We start from the raw sequence: 17,688 nt of genomic DNA on the forward strand, positions 1-17,688 counted from the left end.
AAAAAAATAAAAAAAATGTTTATGAAATAAAATTTTGTATATTCTCCTTACTCTGTTTCATCTATTTCATCTATTTGCAGTTCTGCCAAACGTTTTTCTCCAAATTCCATCTATGTAAAACATTAAATAAATATACATTTTTATAAACATTTTTCAGGCTCTACTTTTTGTTTGCATAGCAAATGTAACAACAGCAATTTTCACCTCCACACCCTTAAAAAAAAAGGAGGAAGAAGAAAAGGAATTTCATTTCAGCACATAAAAATCGAATTAGTCACAGCAACAGATAAAAATGATAATTAATGATCTTTCAGCTAAAAACCAAAAATTTGTGTAAATGCGTTGAATTGCGCGCACTTTTCCAACGCAACTACGCCTACCCTGCGGGAAAACTGGGAAATGCTGAGCAAAAATGTTGGAAAATCGAAAAAAAAAGGCAACTATAAAATGCGAAATCCAAATTATTTGCAGCGAAAAATGCATTGAAAATGGGCAGAAATAATGTCAAGCGTAACAAGGGGAAGCGGAAAGCGGAAAAACGGCAAAGCAGGCTGGTCGGCAGGAGGAGAAGGGGGACAGCGGGCATTGGCATATCAAGATCGTGCCTGAACTAGGGCAATTTTTTTTTTTTTTTTTTTTTTTGCATATGCAATGGCATAGAAAATTGTTGCACCCCAAAGAGATCGCTGTGCGTGCGTGTGTATGTGTGTGTGTGTGTGTGGCTGTTGCTGACCTTTGACCCAGTTTCTTAGGCTTTGCCAATATTTTTGCATCTTTGGCTTTTGCATATGCTGCAGCAACAGCAGCCACAGCAGCCGTCGCCCTTTGAATATTTCATCTCATTTCCCAAACTCATTTGCTTTCTTTCATTGACGGTTCGTGAAAATGGAAAACTCTGTGAGTTGGGTATGGAAATGTGCAACGAAAAGCCGCGTGTCGTGGGGCAGCGCCCAGTTTTCTTCATATTCGTCTTCTTCTTCTTCCTACTTTGCACACTTCAGAAATTGCTTTGTCTGCGTTTTACCTTATTGTTATTATTATTTTTTTGCACCTTTGTTGAGTTGACTTTATTATTTTTGTTTACGCATAATGCATAAATATTTATTGACAGCTCGAGGCATAAGCGTATAAGAGCAATACGTATCTGCACAATGGATCTGGAGTAAATTTTCGCGCATTTTCTTTCATAATTTTGCAGGAATAAAGAAAATCCATTTCGCGCCTAAAACGAGATTTTCTTGGGCAAAAAACGAAGAAAATGAGATAAGTGAGGCATAAAAAATGTTAAGCTTAAGATCAGCATGAGATTTGATATTTGATAGCGCTTACGAGATATTTTGCTATATGTATTTTTTTTATACCCTGAACCCATTGAAAATGGGAAATCAGGGTATAATGGTTTTGTGAAAAGTATGTAACAGGCAGAAGGAATCATCGCAGACCCCATAAAGTATATATATTCTTGATCAGGACGACGAGCTGAGTCGATATAGGCCTGTCCGTCTGTCCGTCCGTCCGTCCGTCCGTATGAGCAAAAGGATCTCAGAAGATATAAGAGCTAGAGAGCTGAAATTTGGCATGCATACTTGTGTATACCATATGCAGTACAAGTTTGCTTTATTTTTTCGATAACTCATCCGATAACTTTTTTATCGAGAATAATCGAAAAATCGACTTTGTTTTTTCAGCCTAATTTGAACACTTTTAGACCTGGAGACTTCAAATTTGGGTTGTATATAAAGTTAATGGATACATAGATGTTGTCGTTTACAGATTTTGGATACCACGCCCCCTTCGCCCCCAATTTGGAAAAAACGCATTTCAAATACTAGAGACTTGTGCTTTAGAATGTACATACATTTGAACATTATGATTACATTCTGAAAGTTTCATTAGGATTGTACGTCTACAAAAGAAATTATTCAACAAATAAATTCCCATAATATTGCCCAAATTGCAGCGCAGCCCAAACGCAGCCGCTGCCTACTGCGCAGTTAGCAGAGCGCGTGCTTATAAGTGCATGTGTATGTATGTGTGCATAAAAGAGGTCCAGAACGATTAGAATATCAGCTTGGAGGGTATCTCCTAGTCGAGCAGTCTCGACTGGAGCCTTCTTACTTGTTTTTTTAATATTTGTTCCATTTCAAATTCTTTATTTATTTTCTATTAAAAAAAAATTTTAGATTAAATAGTAAATGGATATGGATAAAAATCATAATATATCATAGATCTGCAATTTAGATATAGATTGGTTACAGTTTATTTGAACATTTATATATGATAAAAACAGTAAAGAAAATAACTTTTAATTAATCGCATCAAATCGAATTGATAGATAAATAAATACACATATATATCAATATATCTAATCTGACATCTTATACTTTTGTTGTTTTTGTGTAATAAGCTCAATAAAAATAATTTTTAGCATACAGCATCGACTACTTCTCATTCACTCAAGAGCTCTCTACATTACAGACTACATTTGCAGTCCCAACTTATGATAGCTGTTCGACAAAGTCCCATGGAATAGCTCACATATACTTATATCTAATTAACTGCCCTTCTAGCATCATATACCATTCATTTCTATAGAAAAAATCACTTTTATTGTACCTATATATGTATATTTTATATAGAGCAGAGCTCCATATTCCGCATAGCTGACAGCCGAAATATCAATTCAATCGAAGGTGCCAACTGCCTTTTGTCAGCCCCTTTGGACACGCCTCATAAAAACGAGCGCAATCGCCACCACCAACGCCTAGGACAAGGGCTGAAGAGCTCTTCCCCCCATCCAGCTCTATCGATATTTGGTGCTAATTGAATTAGGCAAGTATCGGGATGTGTGAAGTAGTGGCCGAGGCATCAGGACATCTGCCTCGAATTTGATTGCGCAATCAAAGCCTCATATGGTGGATGTCTCACAAGATATGTGCGCGGCGATACGATTGTCATGCTTATACGAATGCTTTGTGGACTGTCACGCATAATAAGCCTCGACGGCCAGAGGCAATTGCGATTTCATTTTTATGACTTTCTAATGAAAAATCAGAACTGAAGATCTTTGAGCTTCGCGACGGCAGCTGGACAAATAAGACGAGCAACCCTTCGGCCAAAGACAACAATAACGGTCCGCCATTGACCTCTGCTGACCTCGAGCATTACTTGCATTTGCATAGACCGTTAAAGCTATGGACAATTGAATATATTTCGGGAATATATGTCGTTGCATGATTTTTTACAAATTTTTTCTGGTTTTCATGTCTTTGGGATAAAACTTGAATTCTTTTTGGGTAAAAAATGTGAAAATTTTTAATGAATTTTCGCTGAATGGTGAGAAAGGAAAACTTCCCAAATGTAAAAGTAGGGGAAGCCAATTGAACCATAAGATTGAAATGTATACCTCAATTCTCGCTGTAACGCAGATCCTAAGTTTCTGTGCTCATAATTCCTTGATTGACATTTCGCTGGCATTTCCATCAAATTGCATTTATGTACGGAGCTCTTTATATTTCTCTGTGTCTTTTAATTGTAGTTGACATAGTTGCCAAACAAGATCTTAATTTTTGCTAGGGTCTCGCTCAGGGGTCGCAGCATCTCGAGTCTTGCTACAGTTTGACTGCCTAAAGCCGACAGCTGCCCTTTGCCGCTTGCAAACATAAGTTGGCATTGAGCTTCTAGCTGACATTTGACCAATGGTCAGATGGGTTGCCAAAGGGTTGCCCTCGATGGATGCTGCAAGGCTATGCTTGGAATTAATGAGGTGGCAATTGGAGAAAGTAACGGAAAGTCTGACATTTCTAGTTGTCTTTAGGGTTTTCTCTGCGACTGCTTTGAGAGTGAAAGTCTTGAAGGAAACTCAAAAAATTTCATTGAGATTCAAATGATTACTACGGAGTAAGCTCTATCTCTCTCTCACAAAGTTGTCGTTCGCTTGGTTAGAGTAGATGATACTAGTGAAATATTTATGAAATATATAGAGTCCAGCTCTATTTATGATCTCTTTTATTGCTGAGACATTTTCACTGTGGTTTAAGTTGATAGAAACATATGCCTAAGTCATCTTTAAACCGATTCAAACTATAATATATATTTCAATTGATAATAAAAACCATTCACATATGTACATCTATCATTTAGTTCGAATCTCCATGCTAAACTAAAACGAAACTGTTAATTGAACCCGAAATTTGACAAATCTCTCCAACTTGTCAACGATAAAAAACTTCAGCTAATCAAAACATCTAATAAAGTATCATATGGCTCAAACCCCTTCGGGGACATGGCATTTTTTTTTGGTTTTTTTTTTTTTTTTTTTTGACTGCACAAATTGCTTGATAAAAATACAATTGCGGCTAGAGAACAATAAAAGATAACAGAGCGAAAAATAATAACTGAAATGGGTTTACTAATGTTTTGCGGTTTTCGATTTCAAAAGGATGCTGGCAAAAGGATCACGAAATTGATACATCGCGAGAGAAAAAGGGGTGGCAGTAGCTACCTCAAGGATGTCGAGTTGCGTTGCGCCTGGGCCGCGGTAGGTCCGTCTCACGTATCGCATTACAGTTGCAGATTGCAGATCTCTAACCCGTCGAGGCAGGGCTCGTGCCTCAGGGCTAGAGGCATTATCTAATTACCGCATTAGTTGGCCGAGACCAGCTGCCACGTGGGTGTTGGCCAAGTTACGGCATACAAAATAGTTGGCAAGCCCTTGGGCGCATGGTTTTGATGTCTTTGTCAGCAGCAGCAGGAGTAGCCGGAGTAGCAGGAGTAGCAGCAGTTGGCAGAGTCACAGGAAGCCAGGACAATGGTCAATGGGCAACACCTACTGAGCCAGCATTGACTTGATTTACGTGCTGACGAAAGGACTGCGAAGAGCGACCTGCGACACAACACAAAACACACAGCCACGCCCACACACACACACACAAACACACAAACCCAGCGTGTGCTGTGTCTGTTACCAAAGATAATTGGCCATATTTATGAGGCATTTTAGCCTTTTATGCAGGGCATATTTCCTTTGCCATTTGTGCATCTATTACCACAAATTTCTTTAGCTCGGACAACTATGTTAGTTGTAGTGGTCCACAATTGTTTTAGGCCTTGTTTTTGTGGCATACGAACTTCCTTCCGTAAGCAATTTCATGCTCATTTTGTGGGCGTTCAAATTGGTTTATTGTCCTCCAGGCCAGATGCTAGAGCCACAATATAAAAAAAAAAAAGATGACCGAAGAAACAACAAAAACTGTCCTCTGGTCATTCGAGCCAGTCCAAGGCGTGGATATCTTTATGTTCAGGTGATTAACGCTGTGGCTTCTGTTTGATATCTCGGCTCCTTTTACCACCAGGCGGCACAGAGAGATTTATAGTAGTTTTGTATGGTCGATTTTATCTCCTATGGAAGCAGAAATAAGGGCAACAGCAATGAATTAATTTTAATGTAGACAAGGATGAATTTGCTGGGTTTATGTATATCTATCATATTGAAAGAGTTGTAGTATATCATAAGAAGAAGAATAATTTATTAATTTATCTGAGATATTTATTCCAATATAATATTTTATATTTTAATTTATATTTTTAAATTATTTTCAGCATTTTTATTACCATTATTAACAATATTTTAATTGATATTTCTATTAAAATATACATATGTTTATTATTATTATACATTTTAAAATGAATTTAAATATATATTTTAAAAAATATGAAGTATACAATATAAATATATGAAATAATAAATATATCCTAAAAATATTTAAAAAGCGATATATTTTAATTATATATTAAAAATCATTGAAGTTTGGTTGAAAACTGTGTACAGCTAAAACTATTTAAATTACGAAGTGATCTGCTCTGGTCACCTCTAAAGCCGCTCACTGAACCCTGAACCCCGTGCCCGAACCCTTTGCTCCCGAGTGTGTCCACATTTCCATCTACTATTTCACAAGAGCTGCGCTCACATGAGGTCGTTTACCGGTCCGAGAGATGCTGCGCGCAGCCACGAGGAGATCAACAAAATGTTTAACCCCTTTTAATTTGGCCATTATTGTGGCCAACAAATAATGTTATATTTCAGTTTTATATTTTTTTATGAAAAAGTTGCTACACATAAGCAAAAGCCGCAGTTAAAAAAAAAAATAATAATAATAATAAAAAAAAAAGAAACCGAAATGGAATGAAGTTTCGCAAACAAATATATTAAAATGTCAACTAGGCAAATGTCAATATGCGGGGTTGATTCGGCACAACATCAATTATATTATTCATCGAGTATAATTTGTTCCCCTACTCCGATTTCTGTTTTGTGATCTCTGCCGGCTTTCATTTAATTGTCGCCAGCGATTGGCGGGAGGGGCTTGGGTTAAATGCATTTTGATTTTGCAACTGGCAACTGGCAACTGGCAACTGGCTGGGAAGTTCGTGATCCGCGAACTCTTCGGTAATCGGCTTGACATTTACAAGCCGCTTGCACTTTTGGTTTTTAATTAGATGAGGCCCAGGCCGGGGTACGACTAGCCGGTTGGGTGGTCTCCCAGCTCTGGGGCTTGCGACTCTGGACTCTGGCTCTGCTGATTATCGACGCCAGCGCTTAGATCTTGCCGTCGATTAAGCTGCTTAATGGCATTAACATGATTAAGTAAGTGCCGGGCAGAGAGTGTGTGGACAGGGGTCCAGTCACCCGCTGGTTGCCCTTTGGAGGCGGCCCAAAGGGGGGCTTTGCACTCCGCACGCGCACTTGCCTTTCATTCATAATTCTCTCTTCGCGTATAGGAAAACAACTTCTGCGGCAGCTAATTGAACAATTGATCTCTGATCGCGCATTCATAAATGTGAATGTGAATGCTAAGTGAATGCATATGAAAGCGAAATGAATAGGCCAGAGACTAGTCGACTAGCTGCTCAGCTTCACTAGTGCTCGAGCTTGCAGTTTAGGGGTTCAATTGTTATTTTTTCGGCTCTCTGGCCGAACTGGTCGGGCTTTACTCCTGGGGTGGTTCGTGTCAAAGGTCAAACTGCACGAAAACTTCCCATGGGTCAGTCTGCTTTTTGGGCATAGAAAACTCGTTTCTGCACCAATTTCAATAACCTTTTTTTGGCATTAAAATTTTAATATGACCTTTGAACTTGGCCAAGGCCCGTTTGAGTATAGGCCAACAGACTATATATTGTATACGTATGTATATAAGTATTTCGAGAATAAGTTTTCTCGTTTTTTGGTGGGAAAGCGTCCAGCAGCAGCTGCACAAGAAACAACCAGAAATTTATCAGTTATCAGCGGTTTCTAAAGCAAAGTCTGGCGTGTGTAAATTTGTTCAAGTCTATTTGCAGTTAGCGGCAAGATTTTCTTAGCTGAAGTCCCAACTATTTCATGAAAGAGATATGCACTGCGTTACGCAATACACCCCGACTTTCTCACCAAATTTATTTTTATGAATGAACTCACTTAGAGACTTACAGTCCCCCAAAAGCTCTGCGGCCTGAAGGAAGTGCGAGTATGCGTAATGCAGTAAAAGCCAAACAATCGAGCAAAACAAAGAGAGAACAAACGAGATCTTCTAAGTTTATCAGAATGCAAATATTTGACATCATAATAGAGCAGTGCAGTGCAACTGGGTCGTCGAACGAGACACAAGTTTAGATGCGCATTGGGCTGTGGGCCAAGCCAAGCGTATGCACAATGTTGTCTCCGTTGATCATTTCGTAAATACCAGAGGTGAAAAATGTTGTGGGAACTATTTGGAAAATCTATCTTGCACGCTGACTAGCGGAAGTCTGAGATAAGAAGCTGCGGTTCCGTTTAGCAATGAAATGCTTATAATTGTAATGATGATATAATTATAGATATGCATTTTTGTTATCATTGTGGAATAGTGCATGAGGAGAGAGAGAGAGAGAGCTATTTAAGAAATCAAAAGTATTTGGGAATAAAAAATATGTAACAGAGCAATCTTGCCTAGTCGACTCTCACTAGAGCTCCTCATTATCTCAGACAGCAATGTTAACTAAGAATTCCAATTATGTCCGCCCGTATCACACATGAGTTCTTAAGCTACTCACACAGTTGTCACTTTGCTGTAATTTACAAATATAAACTGCTTAAGTGATTCGTTTACATTCCTGAATAACATCTGTGAGTCTGTCATTTAGGGCTTTCATTATTGCTTTTAATGCAAATCGAATTCCATGCGATACGCTTCACATCCGGTCCTCAGTATGCAAAGCTAGCTATACGATTTCTTAAGCATTACATTTCTCGAGCCGGTTAATTACTTCCTTGTGAAATGCAAATCGCAGGCATTAGGCATGCGCGATTGACCACATCGGGTCTTATTTAGTAGGTAGCTCTGCCACAGCGGAACCAGGTTATTCAACACCTTCGAGGCAACCCTCTCGAATCGAAGTCGCAATTGCTGAAACCCAATCATTCGCTCACATTGTGCGGCTTTGATTGCCAGACGGTGTCGAGTTTCGTGCTGGAACTGGAGCGACAGTTGCCAATGGCCAACTCCTGTTGGCAGGGTTTGCGGTCAATAAACGACCCTTTAGGGCTGGCACACAATATTTAATAACAATTGATATAAATATTGAAAGTATTATTGAGTCATAATTGACCAAAAGCCAAAGGGTTGCATTCGTTTCGTGAGAGGTTTCCAGTGTCTTTTGAGCTGCGACTATAAATAGATACAGTTAACTCGTAATCTTTATCTGCGTACCAGCTTATCTCGAGTTAGATTTAGCTCGGGTTCTTGGAAATTGAGTCACTTGTTGCTTGGGCGGGCAATAAATAAAATTTGTTCAATTGGAAACTGCATCCATATCTGTGCGATAAGCCACAGCATCATCTCGCTTATCGACTGCGAACTAGAGCAGGCGGGGAAGCAGAGCGTGTCCGCGGCAGATAACACTCGATCCTATCTCCGCTTACAGTTCATTAGAATCATAAATAAGTCAACAGCATGGCGTGATAGCAAAGGATTTGTGTATGTTTTTTATTTGATTGGAAAAGTTCTGCTGAGGTCCCCACATCCTCATCCTGCCCCTGTGACTGCATATGCATATATAATAAAATGTCACATATTTCTCACGGAAATGCTTTCCTCTCCTCTTCTTTCTGTTTTTCTCGTACTGTAACAAATTCCAGCGAGTGCAGGGAGTACACGCCTTCGGGCAGGAATTCCCCCGTTTATAGTTAAGCGCTGTTCGGAATCGATTGGGTCTCCACCATAAATTGTGATCTTCCACGGGCAAATTGTCGTAGATCCTCCACAGGAATACGATTGTCGTTTTTTTAATGCCTCTCCAGATGTTCACTGAGCACTACACACTACCATGTGTCGAGGTTTCTCTACTCATTTAAATACGGTCGTTTGGGGGTTTTCTCTTCTCTGTCTCTCTCTCTCCCGGTTCGTTTCTCACACTCGTGTAGCTAATTTGTGATTTCTGGTGTTTTCGGTGTTGGATTTTTGGTTGCGTGTTTGTTTTACGGTTGCTTTGTCAACTATTTTCCGGCTATTGATTTCATAGTCGCTGCTGTTGTTGTTGTTGTTGTTGTTGTAGCTGTTGCTTTATTGACACTCGAGTGGATGGATGACGTGCTAGTGCCGCAAGATCTAATGATTTATTGACATGTTTACCATACCGAGGTTAGAGGGTGTGACGTCAGGTTTACCAAATGGGAAGTGAGCCTAGCTGGACCAAATGAGCGTTGATCGAGTTGAGAAGATTGATAGAACAATCGATCAAGTTCTAGTCGAGTGTTTTTTATACTCTGTTAACTTTCACATATATCTATTCTATGCACATATTCTATAAATTATTCTAGTCTCCGTTCGAGTTGATCGGGTGGAAAATATAAAATTGACAAACCGTAGATCGTCATCCATTTCTCATATATAATCTATGTGTAAGCTCTCTTAGTTACTTTTGCTCTCGTTTTAGGTCATCAGAGTGCTCGCTCATCCTGAGAAGACTTCACTTCCTACACCTGTTTCGAGCCACAGCGTAACCTGCCTATGCAAACACATCCTGTGTCCGGGTCGCCAGGAAATCCAACTGCTCCAAAATCACGTAAAATATTCAAATATTTACCTAGCGCAAGAAACATACAAAACAATGCTGACTCAATGAAGAGAAAAGACTGCTGCGCTTGCCTTTCCCAAGGATATTCAACTACAAGCAGGCGAGCAGGAAAAATGCATTTTCCACCCGGACACCGAGGGGCACCTCAGAGCAATGCGCGGGTGTGCGCAGCCTGCTCTGCAATGAGCGTAATTTGAACACCGCGAGAAAACGCGGCTCGGTACACAGTTTTCCAATTTGAATTTCTAGCTGGAAATTCCCACACTTTTCTTTAAGACTATTTTAAGGGCAGCGGAGTGGAGTAGAACAACAAAAGGAATTAGTCAGTTTATGCTTAATTAGTATTTTGTCTAGAGTTTCAGCGAAATGTCGCAATTGAATGGAAACACAGGAAGTGCTGCAAATCGTTGCATATGCCAAAGGTTGAGCCGCTGAACCGTGATCAGATTTGCACCTTGCGCTATCGCTACCTGCTACCTGCAGGCGCTGGGCACATGCTGCGGCTTTGCCTTTCGTGCGCCCTAATTGCAGTCGTAACTGAGAGCCAAACAAATCACGTTAAACAATGGCAGTCAAGTGCTGCTTCTTGGCAGGTAGCTGCCAGCAGGATATGCTTCGACTCCTGCACCGCCACCATTAGTGTTCGGTTTCAGCTGTCCCGTGGTGAGACAAGGAGATGGACATGGACATGGACACGGATTCGGACTCTGGACAGCGGGTGCACTTCTAGCACTCGTTTTGCGGTTTTGAGCACAAGTGTTCCCAGAAACCGAACTGTATGTAAATACGTCTACATTGATCGCGTGCCAGGCTCTGCTGCTTGGCCAGGCTGAGGGCAAATCAGAACTGCTGCTGTTTAAGGAGGTTACTAAATGCTAGTCATGGAGTTCAATTATAGTTTACATAGTTCATTTATAGTATAATCATAGCTGCTTCAATTTAGTAATGTTCAAGCCAACCCATATCAAAGCACATCATTAGCCAGCTATAAATAGTGTTTGTTGAGCCAGGACTAAATATTTTCCCACAAGCCCACTCGCAGGAGCAGCCTACAAGCATCCTGTCAGGAAGTGATCTTTTGATCCGGAAACTATAAAATTGCTTTGGCTGCCACAACAAAATCTGTGTGTTTGGGCTCCTGGCACGCAAGCACCACTGAAACGCCATGAAATGAACCACCTGCGACAGCCGAGCAGGAGAGCAGGCGAACAAGCATGCAGCTCAGCTCAATTGGAAATAGGGCGAGCGCAATACCTTAAATAGGGGTTTGCCAGGGGCGTGGATCGAGTCGGTCGAGTAGGGAAAATAAAAAGCGCAATTAGTGTTTGCTTTAAAATTAAATTTTAATTGGAGCTGCCGGCTCCTGGGGTGGTTGCTGAGAAAGTTTGAGCGACGCAGCTTCTAAAATTAGACATGTGCTCGGCAAGACACGCCGACTTTTGACAGTTGTCAATTGAAACATTTTCGAACATTTCGAAACACTTCGGATATATCAATTTCTCACCTCAACTGAATCACAGCGCGCAGCGCTACGGCTTCGACGAGGACGGGAACCCTCGCCTGCATTCGGGGGCGATCGTATTACCACGCAGCCTAATCCGTTTGTTGACAAAATAAATACGCGGAAATTCGGAAAAGGGTGATCCCGCCATGCAGGCAGCCGCTCTTCTCTAACTAGATACCCCTTATAATTAATTGCCTCCTCCAGCAAGCTGAAATTTATGCGCGTCAACAGCGATTAGGCGGCAAATGAAGGGGATAGACACATGCCAACGGACTACAGCCGCAGACACAGCTCCAGTTCCCGTTTCAGCTGTGGCTCCATCTCCATGTAGATGTCTAAATTATTTATAGAGAAAGGGAGTGGATCATGTAAAGACTGCCTTAAAGATCAGTTAATAGTTTCATTAGGCATACAAATCTAAGATAGGGTAAAAACTTTGTCTGAAGCTAGATATTCCAGGGCTTTATTAAAGGTAATGTAGTTACAATTAACGTATATAGAATAGGGAGTCCAACTTCGATTACTTAGTCGATTGAGTCTTTCATCTAGTAAAATCCTTATATCCTATTTAGCTTTTCTTTTCTGCTCAATTGCACTCATATCTCAAGTCAAACAGTTCTTAAGTAAGAAACAGTATGCCATACGCGCCGCAGGATATGAGCGTCGAGCGGAGAAATAAAGGAAATTAATGCACTTACTGATAGCCGCTTGGCATATAGGGAATTGCGATTTAGAAAGACGAGCTGCAGCTGAAAATGTGGGCATGTAATTTACGTGACATTTATCGCCCGCTGGCGAATAAAATGCAAACAGGATAGTCGCCAAACGCATTACACGGCTAAGCTGTGAATATCCTTTAAGTAGCAGCGAAGCTGGGCAACGACATGGCGCCATTCCCTTAACCCTTTGCCGGCTGCCAGCAGCAAACCCCCGCCACGACCAGCCGGGCAATTGGTGAAGTTTTCGCAAACATTTTGCACGACTGCCAGAGGACGGAGATAAGCTTATGTGAACTATTGCCGGATAGATAAACAAAAGCTGTGCCAACACACTCACACACACACACACAGAGATACATACACGCGGCATGTACGGCCTGCCATGCGGCCGGGCTGGGGATCGGTCAAACTTGGAGTTTGCGTAAATGATATCCCGTGGCGAAAGGATTTCCTTTATAGGCCGCTGCACACTTTAGCGACACTCAGGTCTCGGCACTCAACACTCGACTCGTCGCGATTGTCTTGCAGCCGCAACCCTTGCCGCATGTCCTGAGACGTCCTGCCCGACGTCTATTTATGTCCGTTTTGCATATTACTTACTCGACTGCTCACAGTGGGACGTTTGCTGTGTTGCGATGTGTGCTGTTGCTGTTGTTGTTGTTGTTGTGCAACTTCCTATTATGCTATTTATCATAATTTTTCAATTTAACACCGTTCCATAGAGACATTGTCCTGCATGTCCTGTGGATAGTTGCCTCAATGTTTACTTGCGCAAACATCCTTTGACAAAGTTTCCGCATTGTCCAGTTGCTTTGATGGCTTAGCCTCTACTTTCACAATTTTGCATTCTCATCGATCCATCTTTTGCTAGCTGCCAATGTGTTTGCTCAGCTCCCGTTATCCTTCAGCACAGCCGCATCTGCATCGCATCCCATCGCATCACATCGCATCGCATCGCATCGCATCGCATCGCATCCTGGGTTTCAATTCCGCGTTAAGGACTCTGTTATTAATGAGCATTTTGACACTTACGTCTTGACATTTGCACAGCTGCTCGTTTGTCTTAGGACTTGCTTACGGTCATTTCTTGAGCAAATGTTACCCCAGAGATAATAGTCAACGAGATGCAATAGCAAAAGGTCAACTGACCTCGGCCATTTGAATAAAACTGTAATTATGTTTGCATTTTACTACGGGTCACTCAATTGATCACCTAGAACCAGCGACTTGGTAATCTGAGGATAGTGTTTGCTTAGTGTTTGCATCCTGAAAACGGGATGATATGTTGATCTTAAATATATACATAATATGAAATATTTCTTATATACTCTGGAAACTTTGTGAATCAGCGAAGGTCATCATGCCAAATGCCATCAAAATAAATGGAAATATACAATGTCTCAGCTCCCATTTGCCATAGTCTAGAAACTGAATCAACTCTATCGAATAATATTTATTTAGCAATATGAGCATCCCTAATTTATCATCAGATAAGCAATTGACTATAATAATATATTACAGAGATATCAAATTTATTACTATAAATTATTGATAAAGTGACTACAATAATATATACATATCAGAAACATCAATTGTTATTCCTTACAGAATAACAGCTTATTCATTGCTTAACTCCAGTGAAAGTCTTACCTACTTCTTCAGCTAACTTTGACTATGTTGCTTAACAGCCGAGTGTAATCAAATTAATAGAGAAATTCAAATGGGTAAGAAAAACAAATAGACTGTTCTGAGCCATAGGCGAGCTAACAGTCCACCCCTTCAGGACGGCGCAGCGCAGCTCTGACCAGTGTCCAGTCTCTGGGCAGGCAGCTGCCTCTGGTGGACTTACCCCGTATGCTGGCTGCCAGAGATCCCTGGGCTGAGCCGAGGCACAATTCCCGTGCGGTATGTGCGTCTTTGTGCGGATTGTTTGCCTTCAATTTGACTACAAACCATAATTTATCTTTTCAGACGTGTTGGCTCGCTGGTCAGCCGATGCGACAATGTGAAAGGAGCCAGCGTCAAGGATTATTGATTATGCAAAGTGCCCGAACCGGACAATGGCGAGAGAAACAAAGGGCTTAAGCAAAGAAAAAGGATGTGTGTATGTAAAAAATAAAAATAAGAATAAGAATATACCAATGAAGGATAACCAAAGGGTTGCAAACTGGACAGCAGACAGAAAATTATGAAATATTCAACCAGGTATATAATAGCCGACGGAATCCATCTGAAATAAAAAGTATCCCCTTACAGGGCCAGCGCGTGTGTTTATGGCTATTAAAGAGATAATAGTTTCTGACTGACTGATGCAACGGTCTTGATGGTCAGTTTCGCTATTTTGGCTTGGTTAATTATTATCCTGCGTCCTGGCTGAGTGTGAGAAAGTTGCGCCTAATGATGCACAGATTCCGATGGACATTGCCAACTGGACACCGAGAGGTGAGCGAAAGGCTTCAGCTGTTGATGGATGCTGACGGATTAGGGCCGTAATTAATGATGTGCGCGTCTTGGGTGTGAAATCTTTCACAAATTGACCAGATCAATGGAGAGCAAAAGCTACAAAGGTGCTGCCCAAAAGGTTGACAATATGTGAACCTTCATTTCGGCATTCACTTTCCCAAGCCATCTATCACCTCCTGCTACGCCCCATTTATACTGAATTTGGAAGATAATAGCCATATGCATCAACTGTAACTCCAAATGAAGTTCGCTTATATTTCATTTGAAAATATGTATATTTAAATATTGTCAATCGAATTATTCTCCTCTGCTTTACATATATTTTTTATAAATATTGATTTATCCACTTATAACTTTTTATCCATTTAATGGATGCATCTTTAAGCTGGCTTGAGAGCAATTGGCTTTGTTATAGCGATTCATTCATTGCATATAAAATTATACATTCATGTGAAGTGCACAGATGATGAGTCTCGAGTGTCCTAAGCATTATCCTTTTACGCCTTTTGTCTGGCAAGGATAGGAGAAAAAATGCAAAAATGAGGCTAAGCCTCACTCACTACACTACATAAAATAAAGCTTATTTGTTGGCCAATCTCAGTTGTTTCTATTGCGTTAAAAATATACAAAAAGAAAGCAAGTGAACAAATTCTAAAAATTTAATAATTAATTAATAATTATATAGATTATTTATTTATAGTATTTTTCTTTTAATTTACATAATTTTAATTTATTATTTTCAGCTTGATCTCTGTTTTCCCAATATTTCCAATTGGCTGTTTATTCTCCTTTTTAGCTCCTTTTAGTGTAACGGCTCTCAAGCTAATCAAATTTTTGCATATTCAGTAGTTTGTCCACATTTCAATAGAATCTAGAATACCAAACCAATTCAACATCATCTAATCGAATCGTAACCAGTTCGTTTTGAGTCTTGCCATCGCTGCATTTTTTGTTTGGGTCCTCCAGCCGAGTATCCCAAAACTATTTAGATTTTATACGACTTAGAGAAGCGGAAGGAAACGGTAATTCAATCGAAACTCCCGACACGGACAGCTTGCGGTCAAACAAAAGAGAGAGGAGGAGAGAGAGAGAGAGAGACTGTGTGTAAGGTATAGAGCGGCGCATAAAGTAGGAAGAATTATTGCCGAAATGGCTTAAGGAAAAGATTTTCAAGATAATGGGCAGCCGGCTAATATCAATATCCTTTGACAAGATCTACGGAGTCCTCAAGCTGTGCTCATTAAACGGTATTTTTGTGGCCAGCCCGAGCCCATTGTATCTCAGAGTTTTCATCTTGTTAGCTGTGTGAGAGTGTGTGTGGGACAACGAGGGTGCACGTTAGACAACATTTACAGCTTCCTTGGCGACAATTTGCGGTTGGCCAAAGAGAAGAGCAGCAAGCGCAGCATCCATCTAGCCATCCATCTATGCCTCAACTGCCGCAGACAAAAAGCAACCTTTGTTTGCATTTTGGGTTCGGAGTTGGGTCTCGTGGGATCGTGCGGCTCCTGCAGCAGCCGCTCCTGAGTGCCTCAATGTGACAGCGCGTGCAAAAGGCGAGGGAGGGCAGTTTGGCGGCAGCTAATGTGCATCTAATATGAATATGTATCTATTGTTCGAGCCACTCAAAATGAACGGCATTGTTGCACAGCGTGGGACACTGGCGAAAACCGCAGATACACTCAGCGAAAAGTTGCTCTTAAAACTATAGTATGTGCTAATAAGCTAAAAACGCAGCTGCACAGAGAGAAAAATATTGTGGTAAGGAGGAAGTCTAGTTCGATATTCCAGTTCAGGTTATAGATGTTTGTAAAATAAATTTACAAGTATTCATATGTAGCTTAAGGAATCAAATTTAATTCAACTTGATATTTTATTCTTCGTTAAGTGTGACAAATTTAATATTTAATTTGAGTGCTAGTTTATAAATAGTAGCACGTCTAGTTTGCCTGATTAACGTGCACAACAATTGCAATTATCAATGGCAAATTCTCGACTTGGCAATCGATTTGCTGCTGTTCATGCTCAACTAAGCAGCTGCTGGACGGCGCTCTTTGGCGTCTTTAATCTCAATCGCGGTTCAGCGTAAACCTAATTGAAATTGTTCACCCTAAAAATTGATGTCACCAAAGATCGACATTTGCTGCATACAGATCAGGACCAAAAGTTCAGCATGGAACAGCAGCAGCAGCAGCAACAGCAACAGCAACAGCTGTAGTTATAGAGCTATACTTATAGAATCCAGTTAATCGCGGCATAGCAGGAAAAATAACTCAAAAGCAACAACAATCACACTTGCCGTTACTATCTATGCGACTTATATAAACCATTTGCGATTATTATGAATAAAGTACGCTGATAAGGCACTGAATCTGACGTATACACATACATACATGTATTATTATAGTTTGAGTACTTATACACTTTCTTTGAGTGCTATTTGGCTGCTAATTATGAGCGGAGGCTTTTCGGTTGAACATTTCATTTGCTATGCAATTTTGTTTACATTTGTAGACAGACAATTGACGGGCTGTCATAAACAACGAAATATGCGCTGCTGTCGGGAGGGGCGGTGCGGTTGGCTATAGGGGGTGGGGCGTGGCAGCTGGAGAGCACTTTTGATGAAAAACGAACGCGCACAAGTCGACGCTTAAAAGCAGGTCAATCGACCTCGGTCCAGCGTTCTTTTTTAATGGGGCTTATCAGTTGCTCAAAAGAAACAAAATGCTTCTTATCAACAAACTGTCTGCAGCAATAGCAGCAACAACAACACTTGAGTGGCTGCCAGCAATACATAAATATATGTATGTACTTATAAGTAAAAATGTGTATATATAATATATATACAGCTGGTAAATAGCATATGTGCTCAGATCTCTGTATATTCTGGCTCCCTTTGTAGCATATTAATTA

General features: G+C 40.6%; 1 long non-coding RNA gene across 1 annotated transcript; it reads left to right on the forward strand.

The window, feature by feature from the left end:
* The first annotated feature begins 9,954 nt into the window (after window positions 1–9,954).
* Window positions 9,955–15,359, forward strand: LOC122756980. Its single transcript, XR_006356856.1, has 3 exons — window positions 9,955–14,217; window positions 14,284–14,517; window positions 14,569–15,359. It is a non-coding gene; the product is annotated as an uncharacterized LOC122756980 (long non-coding RNA).
* The last annotated feature ends 2,329 nt before the right edge of the window (window positions 15,360–17,688 follow it).

Source organism: Drosophila mojavensis, unplaced genomic scaffold (assembly GCF_018153725.1).
Source record: "Drosophila mojavensis isolate 15081-1352.22 unplaced genomic scaffold, ASM1815372v1 contig_231, whole genome shotgun sequence".
NCBI lineage: Eukaryota > Metazoa > Arthropoda > Insecta > Diptera > Drosophilidae > Drosophila > Drosophila mojavensis.